The following is an 8,016-nucleotide window of genomic DNA, read 5'->3' as shown; positions in this document are numbered from 1 at the left end:
GGTCAGGAGATCGAGACCATCCTGGCTAACACTGTGAAACCCCGTCTCTACTAAAAAATACAAAAAACTAGCCAGGCGAGGTGGCGGGCGCCTGTAGTCCCAGCTACTCGGGAGGCTGAGGCAGGAGAATGGCGTAAACTCGGGAGGCGGAGCTTGCAGTGAGCTGAGATCCGGCCACTACACTCCAGCCCAGGCGACAGAGCGAGACTCCGTCTCAAAAAAAAAAAAAAAAATTGTTATAACAATAAGTTGTTTTATGTAAGCCTGGTGGTAACCACACAAAAAAAAATCTACATAAAGGAGAAAAAAATCAAAGCGTGTCAATACCAAAAACTCAATGTAACATAAAGGAAGACAGCAAGAGAAGAAAAGGTACAAAAGAATCACAAAACAGAAAACTATTAACAGAATGGCAACAGTTAGTTATTCTCTCATACTCACTTGAAATCTTAATGGAATGAACTCTTGAATCAAAAGACACAGAGTAACTGAATGGGTAGACAAAGAGATTCAACTGTATGCTGTGCTCAACTGATTCACTTGAGATTTTAGGAGACATATAGGCTAAAATTGAAAAGATAAAAATATGTGCGTGTGTGCACGTGTATATATATGCACACATATATATACATACACATGTATATATATATACACACATATACACACACATACACATCCTATGCAAATAATAACCAAAAGAAAGCATGGTGGCTATACTTATATCAAACAAAATAGACTTTAAGTCAAAAACTGTCTCAAGATAGAGGAAAATATAAAATGATAAAAGGGTCAACTCACCAGGAAGATATCACAATTATGTGTGTGCATATATATATATATATGCATATACATATATGTGCATATATATGTATGCACTAAACATCAGAGCACCTAAATATATAAAGCAAACATGGACATAAATAAAAGGGAAAATACAGAAACACAATAATAATAGGAGACTTCAGTACTCCACTTTCGATAATGGGTAGAAGAGTTAGACAATCAATAAGGACACAGGTGGACTTGAACAACATGTTAGACTAAATGGGCCTGATATACATATACAGAACATTCCACACAATAGCAATTGAATATACATTCTTCCCAAGTACACATGCAATTTTCTCCAGGATAGATCATGTTAGGTAACAAAACCAATCTTAACAGTTTTACGAAGAGGCAAATCATGCTGAGTTTTTTTACTGATCATGATAGAGTGAGACTAGAAATTAATAGCAGATGGGAAACTGGAAAATCTATGAATATGTGGAAATTTAAAACATACTCTTGAATAACCAATGGTTCAAAGAATACATCAAAAGTCAAAGTAAAAAATATATTGAGGCAAATGAAAACAAAAACATAACACACCAAAACTTATAGGATGCAGCAAAAGCAGTACTAACAGGACATTTATAGCAATAAACATCTATATTAAAAAGAAGAAAGACTTCAAATAAACTACTTAACTTTATACCTCAAAGAACTAGAAAAACAAACTAAGCCCAACGGTAGGAGTAGAGAAATAATAAAGATTAAAGCAGAAATAAATAAAACAGAGAATAGTAAAATAAAAGAAAATAGCAACAAAATAAGATTTGCCTTTCTTAAAAGATAAGCAAAATTGACAAATAATTAGCTAGATTAAGAAAGAGAGGGATTCCAACAAATAAAATCAGAAATGAAAGTAGAGATATTATAACACATGTCTCAGAAATAAAAATGACCATAAGTGACTATTATGAACAATTATATGCCAACAAATTGGATAACCTAGAAGAAATGCATAAATTATGAGAAACATTTAACCTATCAAGACTGAATAATACATAAATAGAAAACCTGAACAGACCTATAAATTGAATTAGTAGCCAAAAACTTTCTAATAAAAACAAAACGCAGGACCAGATGACTTCAAGTGTTGAATTCTATCAAACATCTAAAAACTTAACATTAATCCTTCTCAATTCTTCCTAAAAATTAAAGAACATAGAACACTTTCAAACTGATTTTATGAGATCAACACTACCCTGATACTAAAGTCAGGAAAAAAAAAAAAAGATATTAAAAAAAGAAAACCACAGGTTAGTATGCCTGGTTAACAAATTTAAAAAAAATCCTCCACAAAATACTGGCAAACCAAATTCAACCACATATTAAAGGCATACCCCATGGCCAAGTAAGATTTATTTCTTGGGGCCGGGCGCTGTGGCTCACGCCTGTAACCCTAGCACTTTGGGAGGCTGAGGCGGGCGGATCACGAGGTCAAGAGACCGAGACCATTCTGGCCAACGTGGTGAAATCCCACCTCTACTAAAAAGTACAAAAATTAGCTGGGTGTGGTGGCGCCTGTAGTCCCAGCTACTCGGGAGGCTGAGACAGGAGAATTGCTTGAACCTGAGAGGCAGAGGTTGTAGTGAGCCGAGATCACGCCACTGCACTCCAGCCTGGGTGACAGAGCGAGACTCCATCTCAAAAAAAAAAAAAAAAATTATTTCTTGAATGCAACAATAGTTTTACCATATGCACATCAATAAATGTGATATACCACATTAACAAAATGAAGGGCAAAAACGTGATCATTTCAACAAATGCAGAAAAAGCATTTGACAAATTTCTCTTTTTTTAATGGCCCAAGATATAATTCTGATTGTGGTCTGGATCATAAATCAGCGCCACATTTTACATGTCTATTGTCTTACAGATAATAAGGTATTTTATGGGGGAATGAGTGGGTGGAAAAACGGGAACAGGGCTTCTGAAGCTAATACCTGAAGAATATGGCAACATGAGAAAGCACTGACCCAGTTGCTTTGGTAAATGGAGGAAAGTCATCTCAGGGTTGCTAGGAACATGGGTAAGACCAGACTGTAGATTGTGCTGAAAGAGCCCTCAAAACAAAACAATTTGCTACTCCTTTAACAATTACTAATATCAAGAACTTGGAATTGTGCCATGAAAGACAGAGCTTAAGATGGGCCTAAAGCCTGGCTTCCTTATGGGTATTGGGGCCACACAAACAAGTCTCTGTTTCCTACACAGTGCAAGTGGGGAGCAGGACATGTCCCAGATGATTTGAAAGAAGGCCAGGGTCCTATGACCTTGCTGGTGTGAAGGGTGAGGTCCACAAGAAAATGGGCAGAGGGTCAACTTGTCTCTTCTTTCATCAAAAAGACCGTGAGGTGTATAGCTTGTGGTCACCCTAGGGCTGCTGCCATCTTTCCTGCCCAGTGTCAAATCCTGCACTTCTGTAATGCATATTCCCTATCCTGCCAATATCACAGATACCTTGATGGGGTAGGGTAGGGGTTCAGAAGAATCCTTCATCAGCTATGAGGCAAGTACAGCTAGGTGGGATCCTGGAGGCTTGAGGGAACACACTGTGATGGTTGGTCGGATGGTAGAGAGTTTGGTGAAGCAGGGCATGAGCCACAGGGAGGTTGTCAGGATCCACACCCAGCTCCTGCAGCAGCCTGTGGTACTCGGGCCTGGTCTCCAGTTGTTCAGAAGATTGGTAGACTCTATCCACTCCAACTGCACCTCCCAGTACACATAAATCTTCTGGTTGAAAGTGACATATACGAGACAGGAGCTGTTGCATCCCCCTGCAGCCGTACAGACCTGCACAGAAGGCACAGATATTTTCATCCACTTGGAAGCAGACGACGGTGCAGTTGTGATCAATAACATATGTCTGTCCATCCCAGGCACATGTGACCACCTCCTCATGCCCGTTGCCGGTGACATCCAATTTCTCCAGGGCGAAAAGCTGGTGATCCACCCACACTGACCACAGCAGCCTGTCTGCTTCCTCCATGAGCTTTAGCACCCCATCCAGTGTGCTCACGGCAAACATGCCAGAGCCAACACTCTCAGTGCCATGGCCTTGAGAGTTGTTGCCAATTACGTGAATGGAGACATTCTCGTGGATACGGCCAGATGTCTGGTGCAGCACCACATCTCGGGCAGCTGGGGCCTCCTTACTACCATGACCCCTTCAGAGGCAGGAGGGGACCCTGTGTCCTTTTTCCACGTACACAGTAGAATTGCATAAGCACAGCCTGGCTAAGACACCATCAGTTCAGGAACACCCAGCAGCCCCAGAGTCACTGACAGGCTGTCCACCTGACCCTCCAGCATCCATTTCTGGAGGGACACCAGCTGCCTAGTCAGATGTTCAGGACCCTCTCCTAGCTCCTCCCAGCAGAAAACTCGCACCACACAGTCTGTGTAGCCCACCACCACTCACAACACCCATCTCCTTCTGTGGGCATGAAAGACACAAATTTCAACACTTTTTCATAATAAAAACTCTCAACAAAACAGAAGAAAATAACCTCAACATGATACAGATCACATATGAAAAAAAACACAGTTAATATCTTTCACAATGGTGAAAAGTTGAAAGCTTTCCCTCTAGGATCAGGAATAAGACCAGGATGCCTACTCTTGCAACATAGTACTGAAAGTCCTAGCCAGAGCAATCAGGGATGACAAAGAAACAAAAAGTCTAGAAATCAGAAAGGAAGCAATAAAATTAACTCTGTTTGCATATGGCATGATCTTATCTGTATAAAACCCTAAAGATTTCACATACACACTCAAAATATAAAAAGTGTAAAATTAGAAATCAAAGTAAAAAAGTTGGATCATACAAAATCAACACATAAAAATCAGGCAATTAAGAAAACAAGCCCATTTACAATGATATAAAAATAAAATACTAAGAAATAAACTTAACTAAGGAGCTGAAATACATTAAAGACAATTAAATATGGATAAAATTAAAATACACACAAATAAACAAAAATATGTCCTGTGTTTATTGACTGCAAAATTCAACATCGTTAAAGCATCCATATTACCCAATATGATTTACAGATTCAGTGCAATCATTATCGAAATCCCAATGGCAGTTTTTTTCAGAAACAGAAAAAATTCAAAAATTAATATGAAACCACAAAAGACCCAAATTGCCAAAATGGTCTTGAGAAAAGAAAGCTAGAGGCATAACATTTTCTGATTTCAAAATGCATTATAAAACTAAAGTAAATAAAACAGTATGATACTGGTATAAGACAGATATATAGACCAATGGAACAGAATAGAGAGCTGAGAAGCAAATCTGAGCATACACCACATATATCCACATATAAACAGTCAACTGATCTTTGACAAGGGTGCCAAGAATACATAATATGGAAATGATAATCTCTTTAATCAGCGGAATTTGGAAAAAGAATAAAATTGGACTCTTACTTTATATCATACACAAAAATCAAGTCAAAATGGGTTCAATGTAAGACCTGAAACTACAAAATTCCTAGGAGAAAACAGCGGGAAACCCTCATGACATTGCTCTTAGTGATGATTAGTGATGAGTTCTTGGCTATGTCACAAAAACCACAGCCAAAAAAAAAAAAAAAAAAGAAAGCAAAAATACACAAGTGGGACTACACCAAACTAAAAGTTTTTAATCAGAGTAAAAGGCAACCTATGGAATGGAAGAAAATACTTGTGAACCATACATCTGATAAGGAGTTAATATCCCAAATATGTAAGGAACTCCTTCAACTCAAATAGCAAAAAGGAAAAATAATGCAATACAATAGCAGAAACCCTGATTACAAAATAACAAAATACTTGAACAAACGTTTCCCTAAAGAAGACATATGAATGGCCCACAGGTATATGATGAGATGCTCAGCATCAATAATCATAAGGGAAATGCAAATCAAAACCATAATGAGGCATTATCTAACACCTCTTCAGACAGCTACTATAAAACACAAAAAAAGGAGAGAACAACTGTTAGTGAGGGTCCAGGTTCCTCTTGCATGTTTTACAGGGAAATGTGTGGGCTACAGGTGTATACTTCCTGTTGGACCCATAGACCTCCACCCCTGTTGGTTTGGATATGGTTGGAAATGAGCTACAGCTGGGCTCTCTGAAGAAGGCAGGCCTAGAGGATTGTGTCACCTGGAAGACACCCCAAATTTCAGACAATGCTTAAGTAGAAGATAAGGGGAAACTAGCAGTGAAGCAATAAAATTTTAAGGATTGCAGTGCCTACAATTTAAGCACTATAAAGGGAAGCAGAAAAGAGGAGCACTTGTAATAGCATATTCTGGAATTAAGTAACATATAGACATCAGTTTAGAGTACCATAAAGAAGAAGTAGAAAGAAGATTCAATAGACAATGGAAAAGAGATTAAATTCTTGTAATAACTAGAAATATAATGGAATCTGTGCCCATTAATACAACCCCCACTTGCAGATTTAAGCAAAGAATCACAACTCTCATTAAAATGAAAAAGTCTGGGTCTATTTTATCTATTCAAAACTGCAAAAAGGTAAACAAAAACTGAAAATGAGATATGGGGAAAAATTAATGTAAAGCAAAATAAACTGCCTTCTGTAGGATCAAAGAAGGGTTTTAGAAAACGTATTACAGAAGTATCTAAAAGAAAAATTTTGGAACTTATTGACATTCTAGAAAGAGTAAAAGAAGACTTGGCCTTTATAAAATTGGAAAAAGAATATATAAAGAGAAAATATTGAAATGAAAAGTAACAAAATAAGATGAAGAGGAAGATGGGTGTGTTAAAGATTTTCAGGAATTCTAAAGCCACAACGTAACAACAAATCTACATTGGAAGCAGCTGTAAAATTAAAACTTAGGACATAATGGTATTGCCTAGGTTGTCTTTCAGGGTTTTTATAGTTTTGGGGGGTTTACATTTAAGTATTTAATCCATCCTGAGTTAATTTTTGTATATGGCATAAGGAAGGGGTCCAGTTTCAATTTTCTGCACATGGCTAGCCAGATATCCCAGCACCATTTATTGAATAGGGAGTCCTTTCCCCCTTGCTTATTTTTGTCAGGTTTGTTGAAGGTCCAATAACTAAAGATGTATGGCCTTATTTCTGGGTTCTCTATCTGTTCCATTGGTCCATGTGTCTGTTTTTGTACCAGTATCATGCTGTTTTATTTACTGTATTCCTGTAATATATTTTGAATTGGGGTATCGTGATGCCTCCAGCTTTGTTCATTTTGCTTATAATTGCCTTGACTATTCGGGCTCTTTTTTAGTTCCATATGAATTTTAAAATAGTTTTTTTTCTAGTTCTGTGGTAAACGTCATTGTTAGTTTAATAAGAATAGCATTGAATCTATGAATTACTTTGGGCAATATGACCATTTTAATATTGATTCTTCTTATCCATGAGCATGGAATGTTTTTCCATTTGTTTGTGTCATCTCTGATTTCTTTGATAGGCAATACCATTCTAGACATAAGAATGGAAAAGATTTCATGACAAAGACGCCAAAAGCAATTGCAACAAAAGCAAAAATTGACAAATGAGATCTAGTTAACTAAAGAGCTTCTGCACAGCAAATAAAATGATCAACAGAGTGAAGAGATAATCTACAGAATGGAAGAAAATTTTTGCAAACCATGCATCTGACAAAAGTCTATTATCCAGCATCTATAAGAAACTTAAACAAATTTACAAGAAAAAACAACCCCGTTAAAAATGGGCAAAGGACATAAACAGACACTTTTCAAAAGAAGATATACATGCAGCCAACAAGCATATGAAAAAAATCTCAACATCACTGGTCATTAGAGAAGTCCAACTCAAAACCACAATTAGATACCATCTCACACAAGTCAGAATGGCTATCATTAAAAAGTAAAAAAGTAAACGATGCTGGGAAGGTTTTGGAGAAAAAAGAATGCTTATATATTGTTAGTGGGAGAGTAAATTAGTTCAACAATTATGCAAGAGTGTGTAGATTCCTCAAAGACCTAAAAAAACATAAATGCCATTCAATCTAGCAATCCTATTACTGCGTATATATCCAAAAAAATATAAATTGTTCTATCATAAATTTGCACACATATGTTCATTGTAACACTATTCACAATAGCAAAGATATGGAATCAGCCTAAATGTCCACTAGTGGTAGACTGGAGAAAGAAAAAGTGGTACAACTGATCTTCGATAAA

General features: G+C 37.1%; 1 pseudogene; it reads right to left on the bottom strand.

The window, feature by feature from the left end:
• Positions 1–3,347: 3,347 nt before the first annotated feature.
• On the bottom strand, positions 3,348–4,155 carry LOC117064406 (annotated as a pseudogene).
• Positions 4,156–8,016: the final 3,861 nt, after the last annotated feature.

This window comes from Trachypithecus francoisi, unplaced genomic scaffold, assembly GCF_009764315.1.
Source record: "Trachypithecus francoisi isolate TF-2019V2 unplaced genomic scaffold, Tfra_2.0 Lachesis_group2, whole genome shotgun sequence".
In the NCBI taxonomy this organism is placed as follows: Eukaryota; Metazoa; Chordata; class Mammalia; order Primates; family Cercopithecidae; genus Trachypithecus; species Trachypithecus francoisi.
Note: the sequence above shows the minus strand (reverse complement) of the source record. Positions and strands in the feature narration are given on the sequence as shown.